General features: G+C 44.0%; 1 long non-coding RNA gene across 1 annotated transcript in view; it reads left to right on the top strand.

The window, feature by feature from the left end:
- LOC144767625 (uncharacterized) overlaps nt 1-23,974 on the top strand; it is a 108,326-nt gene that overhangs the window by 29,597 nt on the left and 54,755 nt on the right. Inside the window, exon 2 of the long non-coding RNA XR_013598285.1 lies at nt 22,391-22,479. This is a non-coding gene — a long non-coding RNA (uncharacterized LOC144767625). The remainder of the gene's footprint in view (nt 1-22,390; nt 22,480-23,974) is intronic.

Genomic DNA, 23,974 nt, shown 5'->3' with positions numbered 1-23,974 from the left:
ACCATGGCAAAAGCTGTCCTTAGTTGCTGTGTCCCATTTCAAGAAGGATCTTGCCTGGCAGTTTGGGCTGGACTGTTCCCATGAGAAGCCGGGTCAAGATTGATTTGCAAATGGCTGGGTCCAAACTGAGATGGCATGGTGAGCAAAAGAATGATGGGTTAGGATGCTATCTCCAGCAATTGCCAGTGGTTAGACAAATTTAAAACATTCCTCTGATCACTTTTTATGTGTTTCACCTCACTCATTTGCCTGTCCATAGTGGTCAGCTGTGTTTAGCTGTAGGACACCTTTTAGATATTTTCCCATGATAGAATTTTCAATAAATATATACATCAATCAATCAATTCAGGCTACTGCATAGATGTAGAGGGAAGCAGATGTTCTGATTGGAATATATCATTGAAAACGGGTTGAATCCAGCTAAAAGAATTGAGTAGGATATCCGATTCAAATAACTGGGAAGTGGCCACAATGTCAATATCAGCATAAAATTTGGCAGATTCTAAGAGTCCCACATAGTATTTTAAAAAGGAGCAGACATGTCCTTTTTCATATCAATAAAACAATCCCCTACTCAAAGGAGGAATTAGTACTATTCAAAAGGAAGACCGCCAACTGGCTCACCATTTAGAGACATCTGCACTGGCAGGCATCAGTAGGTGAAAGTGTGTCCCACCTTTGCCAATCAAAGGTGATCATATCTTTTGTCAAAGGGAAGAAATCTGTAAAACCATATTCTTCCTGTATTAGTAGCATCTTCCCGTTTTATGGAATTGTGTTTCTTGATTTGTAGAACTCTTCACACTGCAAAGCATGACCTGATTGTATCTACCACAAGAAGTAGAATCAGTCACATAAAGATGAAGGTGCCAGCATCAAATATATCCCTCACTCCTTTTAACTCCACCCCATGCCTTAGTACAGCTAGAAGAGTGCCACAATTTATGAAAATTAATCTTGTCATCATTCATGGCACCAAAACAATTTCCACATTATAAACCCACGCTGTACCAACCATAAAGTACAATGGTATATGCAGGCAAATTATCTCCACCTCTCACTTCTTCACATAACAGAATAAGAGCATCCTTCTGGTCATTGTGAATGACACAAACACTTGCCACCTAAACCACACCAAAGCCCTTCAATCTTCCAACCTCGTGCTACCAACATAGCATTATTCTACTATTCTTCTGAAATGAGCTTCTAGGCTTCATCAAGCCTAAGGAGAGCTATGCAAATGCAACTTCAACACAATACAATACACTTGTTTAAAATTGGGTATTCCTATCACAAACCTTGTTATCCATTTCAGCACTTTCATAGTTAGTGTCAGTCAACTAATGCAAAAATAAAGAGCCTCAATCATCAAATTGATGTACACTAACTTACAAAGGATCTTGCGTAGATAATATATTTATTTTTTGGGCCTTTTATTGCAGGATTTTCCATGTAAACCCACCAGACCCTTTCTGGGTCCTGAAGATTTGAAAGTTGATTTGAAATAAAAGTCAAATTCAAGTTTAGCATTACTTATGTGGAGTAGTGTGGCTCACTGGTTAGAGGCGGCAGACCCGGAAGCAGAAGTCGGCCCGGGACCAGGGTTCAATTCCCGACGCGGCAGGGTCGTGGACTTGGGTCAGCGGACTCGATAATTCTCGCTTCGGTGCTTCCTCTATTCAGGGTTTCCACTCGGTAACTCTGGGCATTAGCTTGCCTAATCTCCACAACGGCTCTGTGGTAAATAAAATATTACCCTGGCATAATTTCTAGTCATTAACAATTAGCATGCATCAAGTGAGAGGCAGAGTCCGTGGTATCTGAGTTAGAATGGGCTTTATTCCAATAACTCGAGTCAAAGGGAGAATAAGTTTCATCACCTCTGAGGTTCAGGAAGAGTAATCTAACATTTAATAACAATGAACAGATTATATACATTTTACTCCTTGTACATAGGGAGGAGCGCTCCAGGCAGAGCAAGAAAGAAAGAGATAAGAACATGTGGGTGTACACTTTGATGAGTCATAGGTAGGTGATAGGTAGGTGTCATAGGTGGGTGGGTACTTAGAGGAGGAGTTTGCATGACCAGCTGGAACTCTGCCCTAATTGTGCAACTTCGAGCATGACGTGCAATTGACGTCGTAACTGGGAGGGGAGCTGACTCAGTCTAGCAGAGGAATCTTTAGTGTCAAGGCGACCAGTACATCTGGTACAGCTGATATCTGGAGTCAGGGGAGGTATTATCTGAAGCAAAGGTTGTTCATCACTAGAAATATAGAAAAAGCATATTTATTCGTTCATTGCATGAGCTTTCTATGGATGCAAGCACTGTAATTCACTTAAATGGAGACAGAATGGCTAGGCCCTATCTCCCTCGGGTAACAGTTATACATAATACAGTCTTGGCAGGCCTCTTGCTGGGCTTCTCTCGGCTGAGCTAGAAGTATGCAAGGTCAGAGGGACGTAACTGCAGCTTCAGTGTGTCAGGAGTCATGAACTGCAAATACATGGGCCTTATGCTACCTTAACGTTTGGGAGACTTTGATGACTGGCATTTCCAATGCAGGACATGATTGCAGGGGCCTAGTGATTCAGGCCACTACGGGAAATATGCATGGGTGACATGCACATATATGTAACATAGGGTATATGTAGTGGACATTTTTGGTCAGGCAATATCTCATTTTCCTCATTCCCTCCTTGTCCCCTACATAACCCTTTAGGATACATCTATATTCATGAGACCGTATAGTTCATCATACAGAATCATTTGTTCATCTTTTATCCTTTGTTTACGTGGATGTGGAATACAGGCAGTGGCACACAGGCCGCAAATCGCCGGGCTACACTGCAGACAGAGACAGCAACCAAATATCATAAGTAGAATTATTCCTAGGAAGGTCAACACTTTCCATCCCCAAGCAGATATTATACCCCAGAGCCAACCGGACCAGGTCCATGTGCCTGGGTCTTGATGTATGGCATTAGCAATCTTGTGGAGTCTTGTTATTGCTTCGTACACAGATGGTGCATTATCTGGGATAAAAATGCAACAACTAGATCGGATCACTCTACAAGCTCCGCCTCTATCCGCCAGGATGACGTCAAGAACGAGGCGATTTTGAAGAACGACAAGTCTCATAGCAGATTGCTCCTGGGTTAAGTTCGCCAGGGGAGATGCAGTTATATTTACAACTGTTTCAAGAGTCCTTGTTAACCTGCGTATCAGTTTACTGTTTTGGACGGGACCTATGAAGAAAAAGAATCCTTTGTTGAAATCTGTATATTGCTCCCAAGCTGTTTCAGTCTGATCGATCCCTGCAGAATCTGTCTCCCTCTTTTGTCTAACATGTTCTAGTTGTGAATCTCTGTGATAATTTGATGGGGCTAGAAAAACGGGTGGCAATAAGAATGCTATATAACAAGTCCCACCCCAGTCTAAGGGCAGATGTACATAGGCTGTCTGACCACAAATGAAATGGGTATGGCGTGATGTTTTGAAGGAAGAAAGTCCTTTACCACTAAACTCTACTACAGCTTTACACTCGCTGTGTCCCATATGTACTGAGCCTTTCTTTTTAACACATAAATCACCTTTTGCTGGCAGGACTGAAATAAACGGTGGACCTGTGTTTTGCTTGGGCTGAACATTTAACATTATAAAATTAACGGACGCATTTCCCTGCTCGTACTCTTCATTTTCTAGATCGGTTCCCTTTCTTTGGGGGAATCCGTCTTTGTCTGGAAAACATGCTTCATTCATCACTTTATTCAGGTTTCCATATATCCAGCCACCTGGATAAGCTATGTACCTTCTATCTATTGAGGTCATTAGAGCAAACCATGCTCCACACGAACCATTGTGTGAGAACGGTAAAGGGTAGAATGGCAGAACTCCCTCCGTTTTCTGATAAGGGGGCAGTTGGCCACATACCCAGCAATCTGTCGCATTGCTGGTCTGGTGAGAATGGTGTAACATTCGAATGAATGTATTGTTACGTAGTGTAAGTCGATATGACAGTTCATGGGGTGGCAGGTCACTAAATGTATGCTCTGCGGTACTGTTACTGGAAGAGTGTATATGTGAGGAAATGGGAAAGAAAACATGTAGCAATGAACTGACACAAATTATAACAATGCACAGAATAAAAAGAATGATCAAGGTAACTATACATCTACTGCGTAATATCTTGCAGTATTTTTCCTTCTTATCTCTCTTCTTGCTATTCTCATTTTTACTATTCTTGTTTGTGATCTTATACCATGTCAGAAATCTTAGTCTAACCGATTCACCACCGGGTGGGCTTAAACAATTAAACTACGTCTGACTTACTAGATCTTAATTAGGACCTATACTCCTTCTGTGGAGTCTTTTCTAGCAAAGGCGGCGCAAAAGTCTGTATTGTCATTAAAGTCAATGTTATAAAAGGTCCAAACTCCAAATAGTCCAAAGTGTCTTTTGTAGTGATGAAGGTGAGTTCGGCCTTTACGTCCTTCCACCAACTTCGGCGTCTTCCAACGTGGCTCAAGGTGACTTGAACGATCAAAATTCCGGATGCATACAAAAGTCTCGGGGACAATGGCGTGTTCCTTGACCTGGGTGTTGTCAGGGAAGGCGGCAGCAACCTGTGAATGAAAAGAGAGTAGTGCAGACATCAAGGAAGCCAGGTGATCTGTCAGCATATTACTGTCAACATCAGTTAGTTTTTTTTTTTTTTTTTGGGCATAGGCGTACCTCTACATATCTGGCGGTCTAACAAAAACTACTCATATGGAGATAGGCCTGTTCTGGAATGAGCTACCATATGCATGTAAAAGAGGGCAACCGGCAAGGCCGCCATCCAATCCACACCTTTGTCTGTACAGATCTCAGCAACTTTTGTCTTAATTGTCTGATTATGTCTTTCTACAAGGCCTGCTGCTTCTGGGTGTCTGACACAGTGGAATTTCCATGTATAACCTAACAGAAGGGACACTTGTTTCATTAGTTCAGAGGAGAATGGCTGATCGTTATCTGAATAGATCACATGAGGGAATTCATATCTGGAGAAGTACTGCACACTAATTGTCTGGCTGTTGTCACAGCAGTATAATCTGGAACTGGATATGCTTCTGTCCATCTAGGTAGTGCACACATAATTACTAAGACATACTTGTAACCTCTACATCTGTCCATTTGGATATAATCCGTCTGGAGAACTTCAAAAGGGTGGTCAGGAGGATGAAATCCGCCTTGTTCCACCGGGATGCCTTTACCTGGATTGAACTGGCAACAGATCATACATGTTCGCACTTTCTGTTTCGCTGATGCACGTAGGTGCTTGTTAAACCAAATATTCTGTAAGCAGTCTATCATTGCCTTCTCTCCTAAGTGTGCGGGACTATGTGTTGGTTAGTCTGGACCCCTCCTTGTTCAGTCCACTTCTTTATCTCATCTGTGGTGGCATGTGTCTGTATGTCAAGTACATCTTGTGTGGGATCCCTGACTGTCATACTTGTTGTCAGTAACGCTACCTCTGTCCTTGTCGTGTCTGTCTGTTGGTATCTGGGCAGTAAGATGAGCTGTTCGGTCTGCCAGGTCATTACCCTGGGTAATGGTGTCTGTAACTTTGGTGTGAGCTTTATATTTCAGGATAGAAATGGCTGTAGGTAAATGTATGGCTTCTAACAGGGCTTGAATAAGCTGGCCGTGCTGAATCTTGGTCCCATGGGAGGTCATGAACAACGCCAAAGGCATATTGTGAATCTGTATAAATGTTTACTTTCAAGTGCTTGGCTCTTATGCAGGCTTGTGTCAGAGCGATGAGCTCTGCTGCTTGTGCTGACAGAGTGTCTATTTTCTGTGTCTCTATGACTTATCAGGTCTTGTCTTGGTTTTGTCACTATATTCACAACTTCCACACAGTCATGTGGCGGTGCATTTACTGTACTTGAGGAAAAAAAATGTCGCAGGATTAAGAATATTACAACGTCTGATCTCTATGTGTGGCTGAAATAATGTCAGTTCATATCCTGTCAGTCTTGCTACAGTCAAGTGTTCTTGTGTCCAAGGGAGAACAGTCAAAATGGCTGCCTTCTGTGTAGTTAACTGTATGAGCGGTTTGGCTAGATATGCATACTGGGGAATCCATTGCCTACAATAAGAAGTAAGGCCAATAAATGGTTATGTTAGCTGTATACCTGGTGTACCCTCCTTGGAAAGCAAGTGTTGTACACCACTTGCTTTTCACAGAAAGTGTAAGACTGTCAGAGATGCAATGTCACAGTCTGGGTCTGCTTTTGCTGTAATTAGAATGTCGTTTATGGACTGTATCAGTGCTGTGTTGATAGGCATGTGAATACTGTCTAGCTGCCTTTTCAATGCCTGACTGTAAATGCTAGGACTCACTGTCATCAATCTAGCAAAAATAAATTACATAGAAATAAATAAATAAATAAAAATGAATTTTCAATACAAAAGCTCTACAGTTTATAGAAATCCTACTCTAAATCTTGGGAATAGTATGATCATACTACCTACAATATGTTCTCTAAATGAATCTGAACAAAATCCACATTAATCTTGTCATAAACAGAAGGCCTAGAGCCTCCTACTCCTCACTCCTTTGAGAAGCAGCCCCTCCCTCTAGAATTATGTTCGCGCTCGGAGCTTTGAATCAATTACAAGCCGGGCTACACTGTGATCTAAAATTGAATGACTGCCAGATGCTGAACCCATCGCAAGAGCAAGACTCCTGCCAATTATTCTGTTTACACTACTTTAAACTATTCAATTGCAAGCGTGATTAATCTGTAAGGAAGAGCAACTCTTTTGTACACAAGTCAGAGGGGCTGGGGAGGTAACTCCGCTACGAACTTACTCCTTGCTCACCCACCCCTCCCCTCAGAGCCAGGAGCTGGCTCAGTGTCAAACATAACAAATAGGTGACAAGCCTCTCACTCGTCTCTGCTTCTCTAAAATTGGGTCGTTGCCAACGCTGAGCTCATGGAAAGAGTCAAGCGTCTGCCAAGTTTCTTAAAGAGTGGGCTTGGTAGGAATGCAAGCTTCCACCCTCTACAGGCGAAGGATGCTAGTCTTAGTCGGAGTAGTAGCCCCCCCTTTACAAAAACAAAGGGATCGCGGAAAGAATTGGGTTATGGCCAATATCAACAAGACAGGCACTGCTCTCTCCAAGAGCGAAAAGCCCTCCCTTTACAAAACAATATTTTCTGGGAACCAGGCCATCTCGGTCTCGGACGGACTGTCTCAAGGTCGAAAAACACATTCTCTGTGCGTCATAACATATCTCTTCCCAGGCCAGAACCATTATTCTCTAACTAACTTAAGCAAATTTAAAACGTGGTAAAAAGAATTCTAAAATCATTAATTAATAAGGACATATTTTTGTAACTAAGTGACATGCTAGCATTTTAAAATAATTCTGTACTGCTACTTAAAAGCTCCACTTTCTAAAAAACACTTTTGTTTAACTAATACAGCTAGAAGGCAAGACATTTGAAACATGGGCATTTGTTTAGCATGCAAAGTAATACACAAAAAAGGACAGTTTGCTTCTGCACACAAGGCTATGCATGAAGGCCCATGTATTTTGCATTTGAGAAAAAAAACGAATTATCATGGACTGTTGCGTTGGGACTCTTCTCTGCATATATCAATTGAAGCTTCTCCACTAAATGTTTATCTGAAACCATCTGTGTAAGCTTTTCAGACATAATAAATCCTATTTACAAAGGCTGGTGGACATATAACAGGCAACATGTTTAATGAACACTGCTTTTACCGTGCAAGATTATACCTTTCTATCAGCGCCTGTCAAAGTACATAGGTTAGGTGAACCTTGAAACTAAATGCAAATTAAACTAATGTAGGGGACACTTAGCAATGCATTAAGATGGTAGTGTATTATAGCTATCAAAAGGGCCACGTTCATTAATTTTTAAATAGCCATTTTTCCTAAGTAAGTGGATTAACTGTCACACGCTATTCTAAAGGGCAGCTTGCATTGGGAAAAATATTCTGTAGAAACATTCCTATTTAAAAAAAACACTGTTGCATTACACTAATTACAAGCACATCCTATGATGGGTCTATTTTATAATTTCTTCTCAATCCGACTGGTTTATTTACAACTACCGACCTCCGAGCCAAACACATTAAATCAAGTGTTCCAAGGCAAACCCTTACAAATACACTTCTTTACTCTCCATGCTAGAAGTTACCTTTTCAATCTGCAAGCTGACAAAGCACATAGGCCGATCCAGCAACCGATGAAATGCACCATGCATGTGAGCTATACAGCCATGCAATCGTGCCAAAACGCACTTCCAAACTACTTTGCCGCAAAACTAGACACTCCCAAGTTTCAGCCGATCCCGCAGACTCAGTTAAGAACTATTCAGCACACCACGAAATCTCGGCCTAAAAGCACGCATAAATCAAAACATCTCCATTTTCCAAAAATACACATTAGCCAAACACATCCTTCCGCCCAAGCCATAAATCCCCAAAATTCAGCACACCTGGCCATCCACCTCCTCTACCGCTGATCCAACCCCCAGGCCTCTACCGCACCTGGAACACCCCTAAAATAACTTCTCCATTTTCAGATAAAAACGCCCATTGGATAACATGGCAAATCGCACCTCCGCACAAAACATGCTTTTTCCACCACTTCCACAGCTCGGATCCTTTTCAAATTTGGCATCACAGTAGTCCAAGCGATTCCCTAAATCCTCACCAAAAAACAACCAAATCCCTCCACTGGAACGGGTACGTATTTCCGCTCAAAAACACGCCCCCCGCAAACACCAAAAAACGCCAAAATCCCTCAACACCTCGTTAATCAGCATTTTATAACAAATACTGACCTTCTTAATACAAGAAATTAACTCTTTGGCAGCTGAAGCACAATCTTTCCCCAATGACTGCAGTACATGGGAAAGTCATGAACTCATCTCTCCACGTTATCACATAACACATACGCACATCTTCAAAACATTTTCTCTAAGCACTTGAAAGAGATCCAGCTCTCTCCTGCCTAACGTAATGGCTAGGGACCTGATGATAACATGCTCTGCACAAGCCATAACTACATGGCGCTATTCACAAGGCATATTTACAAGAAACTCAACAAGTCACAAAAATGACACGCTATTCACAAGGCATATTTACAAGAAACTCAACAAGTCACAAAAATGACACGCTATTCACAAGGCATATTTACAAGGAGCTATACTTAAGAAAATTCAACAAACTACTCACAAGTCTTAATCACAAAGCGCAATTCACAAATAAACCAACTAGTTACTCACAAGGCACTTGCGCAGTCCAGAAGGGACTTGTCTAGATACAAGGAAATGAACGCTTCAGATGCTGTCGGCTTTAATTCTACATACTCTAAAGGGTACAGGTGGTGGCGTTCTCTACCTACTGGGTCTTACTGAGGTGGTCACTTTAGCTAGTTCTTCTGACCGGACGGGATAAATACCAGTAATGACGGAATTTCATTCTCTATCAGATTGTTCTGTTTTGACCCGTTCCCCCTTATCCCGTAGTTCTTTTTCTTTGGCTTTTTTTTTTTTTCTCTGCTTGTTTAGTTCTCTCTACTTTATTGAATTCTTTCTCTGTTCTCCTATGTGACTCTTTGCACCATAACTCAATGGCACCTTTCTGAGAGGGTCTTGACTTCTTTTTCCAAATGGCGTCTAGCCCATGCTTATTATACATAAAATGACCAGGTGTGTCTCTAGGCGGTATGTTAACTGATTCTTCTAGTATACCTTTTCTGGTCCCTATCTGACATACAGTGGTATGTTGAAACCAACACAATGGAAACACAATACACAAGAATAGACTGAAACATTCAACAATCATTCATACAAGACACATTATAACACTAAAACAGACACAGTCTAACCTGATACATGGAATAAAACATGTACTTGAAAAACAGTTTTGTGCACTGAAAATACAGTACAACCATACCGGTCCCAAAAAATTGAGACACGTCTTTACCGGGCCCACGTTTAACCGTGGACCCGTCTTGACCGTTCCCACGTTTTACTGTGGACCCGTCTTGACCGTTCTCATTTAAAATGAGCCCGTCTTGAAACTCGACACATTCCCCATAGTGGTACTCACCGGGAAAGCAGAACTTGAAACTTGAAGGCCTCGGAAACTTGACTTCACTACGCTTGTGCCTTGGAACAGGTGGACCTCTGGAGACCTCGGACCTTGCTCTCTCACGGCTGGGCTCTGGTTGAGACGATCCGCGTTCCTCACCGCCTCGCATGGATGCCTGGTCGCAGTCCGTCCTCCTCCTGGGCCTGAGGGAGTAAGCAGGAAGTCCTGCTGGCGCGCTTTGAAGTCCGTCACGGCTGTAGAAGGGGGCAAAGACTAGACCGACAACTCTGGCGAGTGGGGAAAGGGATATGTCCCTGTAAGGGCGCCAAATTAATGTGGTAAATAAAATATTACCCTGGCATAATTTCTAGTCATTAACAATTAGCATGCATCAAGTGAGAGGCAGAGTCCGTGGTATCTGAGTTAGAATGAGCTTTATTCCAATAACTCGAGTCAAAGGGAGAATAAGTTCCATCACCTCTGAGGTTCAGGAAGAGTAATCTAACATTTAATAACAATGAACAGAATATATACATTTTACTCCTTGTACATAGGGAGGAGCGCTCCAGGCAGAGCAAGAAAGAAAGAGATAAGAACATGTGGGTGTACACTTTGATGAGTCATAGGTAGGTGATAGGTAGGTGTCATAGGTGGGTGGGTACTTAGAGGAGGAGTTTGCATGACCAGCTGGAACTCTGCCCTAATTGTGCAACTTCGAGCATGACGTGCAATTGACGTCGTAACTGGGAGGGGAGCTGACTCAGTCTAGCAGAGGAATCTTTAGTGTCAAGGCGACCAGTACATCTGGTACAGCTGATATCTGGAGTCAGGGGAGGTATTATCTGAAGCAAAGGTTGTTCATCACTAGAAATATAGAAAAAGCATATTTATTCGTTCATTGCATGAGCTTTCTATGGATGCAAGCACTGTAATTCACTTAAATGGAGACAGAATGGCTAGGCCCTATCTCCCTCGGGTAACAGTTATACATAATACAGTCTTGGCAGGCCTCTTGCTGGGCTTCTCTCCGCTGAGCTAGAAGTATGCGAGGTCAGAGGGACGTAACTGCAGCTTCAGTGTGTCAGGAGTCATGAACTGCAAATACATGGGCCTTATGCTACCTTAACGTTTGGGAGACTTTGATGACTGGCATTTCCAATGCAGGACATGATTGCAGGGGCCTAGTGATTCAGGCCACTACGGGAAATATGCATGGGTGACATGCACATATATGTAACATAGGGTATATGTAGTGGACATTTTTGGTCAGGCAAAATATCATTTTCCTCAGCCCCATCAATTCCGGGGATGCCTGGCTCCACCTTCGGGGACTCCCAGCAGGGACCATCCCACAGGGAAAGCCAGGTTGGGTTCCCCAGAGTTATACAGCGCCAGGAAACCTACGGACGGGTAGCAGTGCGCTTTACAAGCTCAAATACATTTACATTTACATTTTATCTATAGCTCAACAGCCAAATCCTCATCTAATTTGTAAAAAATGCATAAAAGATTAATTGAAGACCCTTTATTTTGATGGAACCTGTTCAAACCCAAGATATAAGTTTCCTATTTATGAAAGTTAAGGCTATATTGTCCCACCAGAGCTTTCAGATTCAGGGTAAAAATGTTCTTCAGACCCATGGCCAGTTATTCTTGTACTATGAAATCTTCCGAAGCTGATGATGAATTCATCCAACACTGGGAAAAGAAGTTCAAGGCTCAGACATAGTTACCTTCGAATAGTCCCCATAGAGCAGGAGCTTGCTTATTGATTTTACTTGTTAAGAACCAATCAGTGTACCTTGTTGAAATAGTTATCCCAGCACCAGTTCTAGAGTGAAAAGTCGTCATTAAAGCAGATAAACGTGTTTTGTTCATTGGAAACTTATAGTATCAGAAATTTAAACATAGGAACACACCCTTATTATATACATTTTCTACTTATATTTCTTTCATATCAATCATTCAATAATATATTTAAAGCGCACTACACACCCGTGAGGGTCTCAAGGCGCTGTGGTGGGGAATGCTGCTACTGCTTGAAAAGCCAGGTCTTGAGGAGTTTTCTGAAGGTCAGCAGGTTTTGGGTCTGCTGTAGGTGGATGGGGAGGGTGTTCCAGGTCTTGGCGGCGAGGTGGTAGAGCGATCTGCCGCCGAAGGTCGATCTTCAGAAGCGGGGGACTGTGGCAAGGGCGAGGGCGGCTGAGCGGAGCTGGCGTGTGGGGATGTAGAAGCTGAGTCGTCTGTTGAGGTACGTTGTTCCGGTGTTGTGGAGTGCCTTGTGTGCATGGGTGAGGAGCTTGAAAGTTATCCTCTTGTTGACCCGGAGCCAGTGCAGGTCTCTCAGGTGGGGTGTGACATAGCTGCGGTGAAGGATGTCGAGGATCAGGCGTACAGAGATGTTCTGGATGCGTTGGAGCCGTCTCAGGAGTTTGGCCGAGGCTCCTGCGTAGAGGGCGTTTCCGTAGTGCAACCTGCTGCTGACGAGGGCCTGGGTGAGCGTTCTTCTCATTTCATTGGGGATTCACTTGTAGATCCTACAGGGGGTATTGCAGCAGGACGAGGAGATGGCGTTTAGTCATGGAGAGGGTGGAGTCGAGGATGACCCCTGGGTTGCGTGCGTGGTCGGGAGGTAGTGAGGCGGTTCCCAGTGTGGTCGACCACCAAGAGTCATCCCAGGCCGAAGGGGAAGATCCGAGGAGGAGGACCTCTGTCTTGTCTGAGTTCAGCTTCAGTTGGTTGTTCCTCATCCATTTAGCAACGCCTTCATTCCTTCATGAAGGTTGGTTTTAGCGGTGTGGGGTTCCTTGGTGAGGGAGAGGATCAGCTGGGTGGTGTCGGCGTAGGAGATGAATGTTGAGGTCTTGCCGATGGGGGACGGGGGCCAGCGGTGCTATGTAGATGTTAAACAGAGTTCGGATGAGCCATGGGGTATGCCGCAGATGATCTCAGTGGCTTCGAAGCGGAAGGGGGGAAGGCGGACGCTCTGTGTTCTGCCAGAGAGAAAGGAGGTGGTCCAGTCCAGGGCCTTCTCTTGGATCCCGGCATTGTGGAGGCGTGTTCATAGTGTGTGGTGGCAGACCATGTCGAAGGCGGCTGACAGGTCCAGGAGGATGAAGGTCGCAGTTTCTCCATTGTCCAGCAGGGACTTGATGTCATTGGTGGTGGCGATGAGGGCAGTCTCTGTGCTGTGGTTGCTGCGGAACTCTGACTGGGAAGGGTCCAGGATGTTGTTCTCCTCGAGGTAGCGGGTCAGTTGTTCATTGACGGTCTTCTCGATGACCTTTGCCGGGAACAGGAGCAGGGAGATGGGCCGAAAGTTCTTGAGGTCCTTGGGGTCCGCCTTGGGTTTCTTGAGTAAGGCGTTGATCTCTGGGTGCTTCCAACTCTCCGGGAAGGTTGCTGTCTCGAAGGAGGTGTTGAAGACTTTCTGGAGATGGGGTGCGGTGGCTGTGCTGGCTTTGTTGAAGATGTGGTGTGTGCATGGGTCTGACAGAGATCCGGAGTGGATGGTGTTCATGATCTTGATGGTGTCGTTGTCGTTGATGTTGGTCCAGGAGAGCAGGCGGTTGGTGCGGATGGTGGTCATGGGCTCGGAGGTCTCAGTGGTTGTCAGGGCAATGCCGGCGTTGAAGCTGTCGTGAATGTCAATGATCTTGCGGTGGAAGAAGGTGGCCAGCGAGTCGTACAGGTCTTGTGAGGGTGGGACGTCTTTGGTGTTGGAACTGGGGTTGGAGAGTTCCTTCACGATGTTGAAGAGCTCTTTGCTGTTGTGCGCATTGTTGTCTAGGCGGTCTTTGAAGGAGGCCTTGTTGGCAGATCTGATGAGGTGATGGTGTCTGCGGGTGGCGTTCTTGTGGGCTGCTTGGCTGTCCGGTGTTCGTTCACGGAGCCAGACCTTCTCCAGCTTACAACAGGTTTGCTTGGAGGCCCGGAGGTCTTCAGTGAACCAGCTGGCTTTCTTGTTGGTGTGACTGTTGGAGGGTTTCTTGATCGGGGCGAGGGTGTTGGCGCAATCGTTGATCCACTATCTGAGGTTGCGGGCGGCAGTGTTGGGGTCGGCGGGTGGGCTCTGGGCGAGGGTGGTGGTTAGCTGGTCTTCGGTGACTTTGCCCCAGCAGCAGCGAGGCATCTGTTGGGTGCGGTGGTGCGTAGTGGGTTTCTTGAATGTGAAGTGGATGCAGCGATTGTCGGTCCAGTGAAGTTCGGTGGTGTGGTTGAAGGAGACGTGGGGGCTTGCAGAGAAGATTGGGTCAGGCGTGTGACCGGTGGAGTGGGTGGGTGTTGTGACGAGTTGTATGAGTCCGAGGTTGGCTAGGTTGTCAATCAGGGTGGTGGAGTTGGTGTCGTTGTTGTTCTCAAGGTGGAAGTTCAGGTCCCCCAGGAGGATGTAATCTTTGGAGGCGAGGGCATGTGTGCTGATGAAGTCGGCGATGGAGTTGCTGAACTATAGTCGGGGTCCGGTGGGGTCTGTAGATGAGGGTTCCTCTGAGGGTGGTGTTGGGGTCGGTGTGGATCTGCAGGTGCAGGTGTTCAGCGGTGCTGAGGGTGTCGTTGATGTTGGTCGAGACTCTGAGAGTGTTCCTGTGGACGATGGCGATTCCTCCTCTTGCTCCGTTGGTGCGGTCCCTGTGGGTGATCTTGTAGCCTTCCGGGACGTCTATGGTTATGTCGGGTGCCGAGGCAGGGTTCAGCCAGGTCTCCATCAGGAAGGCGTCGTCTGGCGAGGTTGAGTAGAGTATTTGCGTGTTTGCGGGCGGAGCGAGTGTTGAGAAGGTTGCATCTGAGGTGGTTGGGTTCTTTTCTGGTCAGCAGCATGGTGGGGCGGATGCTTGTGAAGCTGCAGTTCCGGTAGGTGAAAGCTCCGTGGGTGCGCTTTGGGCGGCCAGGAAGCAGGTGTGTGATCGTCCGGTGTTGAGTGCATGGAGGGTTCTGGCATCGTAGCGTTGTCTGGCGTTGTGGCGTTCGCGGGGTCCACGGTCCTGGTGCTGGGCGCGGTCCAGGCGCGGACAGGCATAGACAGGCTTGCCTTTGGCGTGCCAGCGCTGCACCCGCTTAGCGGCCTCCATATGAGGGGATGTGGGAGGGAGGAGAAGCCGGGAGACGAGAGCGGGGCGGCAAATGGGATTGCAGGGGGGCGGGGCTGCTGGGACGCAGCAGCGGGAAAAACGGACAGGGCCGTGGGAAAAACTGGGCACAGGAAGGAAAAACAAGTTTAGGCAAGAAAACTGGGCAAGTGTTTGTTCAAGCCTAAAAAAAAAATAATTCAGAATATTTCGTAGGCAATGTTACATCCCCAATCATGTTATAAATTATTGCAGTACTGTCACTTTTGAATATATCGAATAGATGCAAATTCTGTTAAAAATGTGATCATATTTTCTTAGTTGTACCCAAGTGGGTTAATCTTGTTCAAGAGGGGCTTGAACAAACACTTTGTTACTTGTGATTAGAGGAATAAAACTGCCACTCGCATTAAGTTTCTGCTTATGTACGCATGCGGGCATGGGAATTATTATTATTTTTTGCCTTGGGAATGTGCTAATATGATATGGTTGATTCAACATCATTAGCTTATATGAATGTAATTGGCAAAATATTACCGCTGTTTGACGAAGTATATAATAGAGAGCAGTGTTGCTTGGGGCACTTCCGAATTGACTAGCTTAAGATGGCCGACAGAAATAATTTGTGTAGTCCATTTTCTATTTTCACTTTGTTCACGGAAAGTTTAAATGATTTGATTTTGACCAACATACTCACCTGTGACCAAGGCGGTTTGTCTTGGCTAAAATGATGGATTACATTTTTCCAAGCTTCTAACATTGCGTGGTATCGTGTTTGGAGTGCATCGCGTACTTGGGTGTACGGTGGAAGTATATATATATATATATATATATATATATATATATATATATATATATATATATATATATATATATTCTTAAAGATCTGCCTCTTTACAGGACTTCCAAAATATTTCCAATACATTTGGAACATCACAGATGACTAATAAAAGTTCTCATGAAGCAAACATGAATCACAAATCCTTTATTTGCCTATAGGTGCATACTTCCCATGCATTACAGAGCACAATGTGAAATGTAAAAGTTGGATGTATTTTGTCTTGCTCCTTCAAATTTGTGAAAGTAGATGTAAGAGTGTCATCCTAGAAGATAGAATGCATTGTATATACATTTAAGCAGGAAGGATATATGTTTGTAACATTTGAATAAACCCACAATGGTAAATGATGCAATGATTATTGGCCGCACGTACGCAAATTCCACACTATGGGCCATATGTATCAAGGAACCAAATTGCCATTCTGTAATAGCGATTTTCAAGAAATCGCTATTTCAGAATCGCAAAATGGTATGTATCGAGAAAAACGCATTGTTTTAGCGATTTCTTGATATTCCTTAATTGCGAATTTGCAAATTGCGAATTCGCAATTAAGGAATACTTTCCCATTCATTTCTATGGGCCAGGAGGCCCATAGGAAGGAATGGGAATTTTTTCTCGAATCGCAAATTGAGAATAATTTCAAGGGTGCAGGGGTGTCCAAAGAACACCCTGTTGCACCCCTGAAATAAGGTGCATTGCATGGAAATCCAGACGTGCTGGAGATCGATGCAATGGTAGTCAACAGGCAGTGCATAATTTTTTTCAGCTGAGGTCCCATGATGCGTTGATCTCGTTAGCTGCACAGCAGGGCCTGCTTTGGAATCAGTTTGGTGGTCCTGGACTTTGGAGACCGGTGTGCTGAACTCAGGCTGCGGCAGTTATCTTTGTCCGCAAGCAGGTGCTGCATCGATTTCTTCACCCTCACGGCAGAGGTGAGTGGAAAATTCTCCTGCATCGGAAAAACAGGTGCTGGAAGGGCAATACATCGATTTTGATGGTTTTCAGTACATCTTCGTAGCAGCAACAACCTCCAAGGGCACAGAACTAGAATTGGCACCACTTGGCAGGTCAGAAGTGGAGTTCAGGGTTGCTGCAGGTGAAGTATTTGCTGTCACTGAGACTTCTTAATAGGATGCAAGCACACACCAGCCCTTGGAGAAACTTCACAAGGAGGATACACAGCAAAGGTCCAGTCCACTCATTTTCCTCTCCAAAGCAGAAGCAGCAACTGCAGGCCACCCCAGCACAGGAACACACAGCAATGGGGCAGTACTCCTCCCCAAAGTTCTTCAGCTCTTCTCCTTTATCCAGAAGTGTTCTAAAAGTCTGGGGTTTTAGGTCCAATACGTATACCCCCTTTTGACATTTGAAGTAGGCATTCTACAAAGGATTGTATTTGTAGTGCACAAGTTCTTGAACCTACCTGGTCTTACATCTGAACACACTCTAAGGGGGGTGGAGACAGCACTGTGAGAGGTCAGGCAGAGCCATCAGGATCTGCATGGCACACCTCAACTCTCTTTGTGTGCCTGTCTCGAGTGAATGCACAATCAGGTCACTGCCAATTTAAACCAGACGTTGATCCAACAGGCAGGCAGAGGCACAAGATGGTTAAACAAAAAGATGTCCACTTTTTAAATGGCATTTTCAAACACACAATTTAAAAAAACACCTCCACTAAAAGATATGTTTTTAAAATTCTGAACTCAGAGCGCCCTAACTCCAAGCGGCTCATTTATGAAATAAAATGCAGCAACGGGGCACCGCAAGCCCTTTGGCTGCACCAAGTGGCACCACTTTCAAAGCACAGAGAGTAATCATATCTACAAGGAAATGACGGATCCCTTTGCTCTACCCTGACCTGGTGCACACTTAGCTGCCATGTGCCGACGCAGGCACCCATGCATCATGGTGCAAAGGTGCCTGTGTCACAGGGATGATTATTTATGTGCAGGAAGCCTGCACATAAACAATCATAAGAGATGATTTCCCCATTCTATGTGTGCTGCAGATGCTTCAAGTATAGAAAGAGGGGAAAAAACGAGAAGAAATTAATACATTTTTCCTTGTTGCTCCTACCCTGGGTAGGCGTAACATTCAGACTCATTTCCAGCTTGGGATTTCTCGTAAATTTGGAAATGTGTCAGGTTCCATGGGTGTTGCGTAGGAACACCCACAGCAACACCCATGGTATGCCCCTTTCAAGGAAAGTGCTGCGTGTAAAGGGGCTGTATTTACATGGACAGGAAATGCCTGACAGGGTGGTTTTTCCTATCCTTGTAAATAAGGGGCAGCAAAATGATTCGCCGGTACGTCACAAAAGTTGATGCACTGGCAGCGCAAGGAGCTTGTAAATAAGCCCCTCCATCTCTAGCTGTTCCCAATTGAAAAACGAAATTGGTAGTATTTTACTATCAGTACATGTAAAACACACCAGTACAAGTCATACCTTTCACATAAAATGCACCCCACCCATGGGGGTATCGTGGGCCTACCTTATGGGTGCCTTAAATGTAGTAAAAGGGAAGGTTATAGTCTAGCAAGTGGGTGTATTTACCAGGTCGACATGGATGTTTAAAACTGCACTCACAGACACTACAATGGCAGACCTGAGAAGTTTACAGGGCTACTCCTGTAAGTGGCTGAACCAGAGCCGCAGGCCCACTAATAGCATTTGATTTACTGGCCCTGGGCACATGCAGTTTACTAGGGCCTTACCGATAAATCAAATATGCCAATCATTGATAATCAACCAGGATCACAATTTAGACAGAGAGCATATGAACGTTAGCACTGATTAGCATTGATAAAGTGCCCGGAGTCCTAAAGCCAAGAAAAAGAGGGCCAGAAAAATAGGAGGCAAAAGGCAAAGGGCCCGATTCACAAAGGTAAAGTGAGATAAAATTCTAAGTTTATGACTTTCAGTATTCACAAAGAGCATTTACAATTAACAAAGGTTGAAGTGAGACGAAAGTCTAACTTTATGACTTTCTGTATTCACGAAGGGCATTTACGAGTAGTAAATGTTCTTTGTGAATACCGAAAGTTGTAAAGTTAGACTTTCATCTCACTTTACCTTTGTGAATCGGGTCCAAAACATTTGGGGATAAGCCTGCATTATTATATGTCTCAATTCTGTCACCCCTCACATCTAATGCCCCAACATTTTTCTATAGATCATTCACAGCAAATCGGGGGGGATAATGGTAAACAAGGAACATGGGTTAAAGCATATGTGATAAAATACAACACCTTTCCCTTAATACATATTTCTTTTCCTGATAAGTGGCAAAAGAATAAAACAAAATTTGAATCAACGGAATGTTAGATCTTGGGATATTCTTTACTCTATCTGCCACATATTCCTCTCTAGTTACAAGTGGCCACTGGTATAGGCATCTTGAAACATGAGTCAGAATCTAGCTTGTATTGGTAACACAGAATGTCACCCTGGAGCTCATAAGGAACACAACAGAATGACTCATTACCCTCATTCTCACTACCAGAAACATTATCCTTGGCACCTTGTTGGAAAATATTGCCTTGATCATTACATGTACACTTAGACAATCTCCTTAAACATCTGCCATCTTGGGTATTTACACTGTTTTATTGATCTTGTCCGCCCTTATGGGTTTATAGAAACAACGTATTCCTTTCTCAACTCACCTACGTTAATCATATTATGACCAGATCATCCACATAGATCTTTGACAGCATGATACTACAAATCATATTTACCCTTTGAAATGCTCTCCATAGCCCTGACAATAGACATGTCTTTCTCATGTTCAACCTCAGCAAAGAAGTGGTTGACATCACCATACTTTGTTTTGAGCCACCACAGACAAAGGAAAGAAGTAGGTTTTCTTCTCTTCAATAGTAAGAATAGGGGATAGATACACTCTTGCACGTGTCACCGTAATAAAAAGCATCTTAATAGTATTGGCTAATTGTATACTTTTCTTCAGATTCCTGTTAAAATGTTCAACCAAGTGATTGCCTTGGGATAGTATAATGTAGTTTCAACATGTTTAATGTTGTATGTGTGCAAAAAATAAAGACATTTCAAATGCTCTATCTGAAGCAGTTTTCTGGCCTGACACTCTCAGACCTGCCTTTTAATACCCTTCTTGCAGGTAATCATAAACTTTTGAGGGTTAGGCCAAATCAGCTCTTTAATTTACAAAGGACCAGATGTATGAAACCATTTTGCATTCGTAAACGGTGCGAATCGCAAAAATCGAGAACTTGAGAACATTGATGGTACACATCGTGCCATTTGTCCCCCCTCAGGTAATGAGTACGCACTCAGGAACAGGAAATCCTTTCATTCAATGAGCATCCAAGTCATATGTAATGTCTCACACATAACTGACATTGTGGCAAAATTCCCTGGCTGTACGCCCAGTTCATTCATATTCAGACACAGTTCCATATACACACTTCTCCTAAGGGGGAATTTGGCAAAGGAGACCTGGTAGGTAAATGCATGAAACACAGTCTGGTAGACTCTCTGGATATAGTGAAACAGTACAGTAACTTACCTATTGCCTTTTACAGTGTAGGTGACAACGCATATGCTGTGTGCTCCTTCATACTCATCCCATACCTGAATTTTGAAACTCAAAGTGAAAGGAAATACAACACTGCACATAAGTCGACACGCAATGTGATAGAGCGGACCTTCAGCATACTGAAGAGTAGGTATAACTGTCTACATAAAAGTGGAGGGGCACTGCAATATAGGCAGAAGAAATGTTGCAAAACTTTGGCCACTTGTTCCATGTGGCACAACCTTGCAACAACCAATGGCATATCATTGGAGCTGACAGAGTCTGATGAAGAGGATGAACCAAGTCAACCCTGCAGAGCAGCAGATGGTGCAAGGGCAGCAGATGGCAGACAGAGACATGACAAAATAACAGAACTTTTTTTAAGCCAGTAATGATGAGACAATGCACTTCATGACTTATTTGCTACTGTGTTTTATTCACCTTTATCTCAGGTAAATTGTATGCACACAGCCATCATCATCTTACATGTGTGTACATTTGTAGGGCAACATAGGATTTAAAATAAACATGCACAACATTCTGCACTGAGCATGCCTTAGTCAGATCTCTGTCTACTGGGGTTAAATCCATTATTATGGCATCATCTGCATATAGCAGACAACTCAATTATAAGTTTCCTAATTTAGGGGATCCCCTTTACTAAGCCCCATTCTTCTTAGCAAATCATTAATATAGATGGAAAAGAGTAAAGGGGCCAGCAGGCACCCCTGCTTCAATCCATTGTTGGTTACAATTTTCTTCGAGAGGCCTTGTGTTCCCCCTACTAATACTTGAGCCCAGGTAGCAGGATGGAGAGCAATTATTAATCTTAACAGATTCTCTGGTATCCCCATGGTGACCAATTTCCTCCACAGCTTCCCCCGATCTACCCTATCAAATGCTGTGGAGAAATCTATAAAAGCAGAATATATTGGCATACCCCGACTTACTGGATATTTTCCAGTTAACGTTTACAAAATGGAGATATTATCCAGTCTGTCACTATTCTTACGGAATCTTGTTTGTTACAAAGGGATATCATTATTTCCAAATGCCCACTCTTGGAGATAAGTGAGAATATTCTGTGCAAACAGTTTACCCGTTGCACCCAGGAGCAAAATCTGTCTAAAACTGGCCGGGAAATTTTTTGGACCCTTTTTATATAGCTGGATCAGTATACTTCCCTTCCAGGATAGTGGAATATCACCGTAGGTAAACCAATGGGTAAATAACGGGTGCAATAATTTTGCCCATTCTTCACAATCCTGTTTCATTATAGCTACTGGTACGTCATCTGGGCCCATTGAGCTGGAATATCTTGCCCCTTTAATGTAACCCTCAATCTCTGTGCATGATGGTGGCCCATAGTCCGCCCCATAGATAGGGTGGTACTAACCTCTTGGTACTGTCCAACTATGGGATTTAAAGTTGTGTATACATTATTATCATAGTATACCAGCAGGTGATGACAGTGCAGCATGGTTGGAAGAGGAAGACATCCTCATTGCATTTGCCAACCTAGACCATATGTCTTTCATTGACCAATTATTGCACCCCTTCATTGCTCTTCAATAACTCGTATTCATGATGGCTCTGCCCCTCTATTACAAAGTGATTTTGGTTGGCATGACTACCTGGCTTCTCAAAATCTGCAAACCAACAAAATGCAGAATGTGATATTTTGATAGAAAATACTGTAATCAAACTATAGTGATGTTTTGTGGTTGTATTTTGCTTTAAACAGAAATACTAGAGGAGGCATATCTGGCATCTAAAATGTGTAATGTTTCCTCTACCCACACAGTGTTGGAACCAGCAGTGAGAGCACCAGCGGAGGGAATGCAGCAGCAGTCCACGAAGGGGGAGTCCAAGCAGCAGATGGGATAAGCAGTGGTAATTCACATTGCTTACTTATTGACAATTAGCAATATACTCACTGCACAGGCGTGGACTTGTGAACAACACACTCTAGCAGATACAGCAAGAGTTGAGTAGTTATGGCCTCTACTATCTGCAACTCCGCAGACAATGGTTCATAAATTAACTTTAACAATGATTGGTTGATGGGAAAGGGAAAGAACGATGGAAGGAGAAAGGATGTATGTTATATGAGTTGAAGGATGCCTGGGTGAAAGGATGCATATAAGTGGTTAACCGCATGCGCGCTAGCGAAATTCCGCTCCTGTGCTCAGGTTTTTAAAATCGCACTTTACATGACGAGCTGGGCTCATCATGAGCGTGCGAGGAGGCTACCTCATGACGAGCCCAGCTCGTCATGAGCGTCGAAGGGGTTAATGGTTGCAAGGGTGGATGGGTGAGTGAAGGACAGATGAAAGTGTAGATAGTTGAAAGAATGCCTGTCTGGGTGGGTGAAAGGGTATGAGTAAAATGATTACTAGCTGGGGAGGTGAAAGGTATGCTCAGGTGGGTTAAGGCAAAGCAGGATGGGTGAATGCGTGAAAGGATACATGGGTGGGTAAATGGATATTGGTGAAAGGTTAGTTGGGAGCCATGTTTGGATTGATGGATTGGATATATATGGATGGATGGTTTTCTATGGTGAAAGACTAGATGAGAGAATGTACAGCTTAAATGGTTTGTATCAAAGCCAAGGATAAAGATTAACTATAGTAGAAGACTAATGCAGTGATAAATGTATAATGGCTTGACTTTAGTGGATGGCATAGTCTGTGACAAACGTGCCAAAGCTATATCCTGTTCCTTAATCCTTTCCCTGTACCGCTGCACATCACTATTCTCACTGTCTGCTTACGGCAGACAGGATGTCAGCATGATTGATTTAGTTTATACGTGACTTGTATCATTCATAATATTCATCTGCCTTGTAGTCGGGTAACATTAAAAAGGCATTTTGGAGAAGAGCATAGACATTGGAATAAGATACTTTTCTATTACAGATGCTCCAGCTGCAGACTGCAGACACTAGGTAAGTACAACTAACAAGTACACGTAGGGCACCAGCTGAGCTAGCATACCTCTATTAAATTAGCACAATGAGAGAGATAATACGTGTACTCCATAGTGCATAATGCCTTTCTAATTAATGAGAGGTAATTTATTTTTATTTTTCCACACAAAGGCCCTGATTATGATGTTGGTCAGAGTTGCCTCCGACCCTCCTCGTCATCGTGGATTTGGGACTGACCGACCTCAGGTTGGCGGTCCGGACCCCAGTGTGACAACGCGAACACACTTGGTGTGGTTGCATGCTCCCATTTCTCCATGGGAGCTTGTGCTGCGGCTGTAAACCCCTCCCATAAAAATTTGGAGATTTTGGGAGACCAGCTCCTCACCACCCTCGTCCAAGACCCTCCATCCGAGCCCTCTGACATCACAACTGTCTGGTTCAACACAGACCAGACAATCA

This window comes from Lissotriton helveticus, chromosome 7 (assembly GCF_964261635.1).
Source record: "Lissotriton helveticus chromosome 7, aLisHel1.1, whole genome shotgun sequence".
Taxonomy (NCBI): domain Eukaryota; kingdom Metazoa; phylum Chordata; class Amphibia; order Caudata; family Salamandridae; genus Lissotriton; species Lissotriton helveticus.
This window is presented reverse-complemented; position numbering and strand designations above follow the sequence as displayed.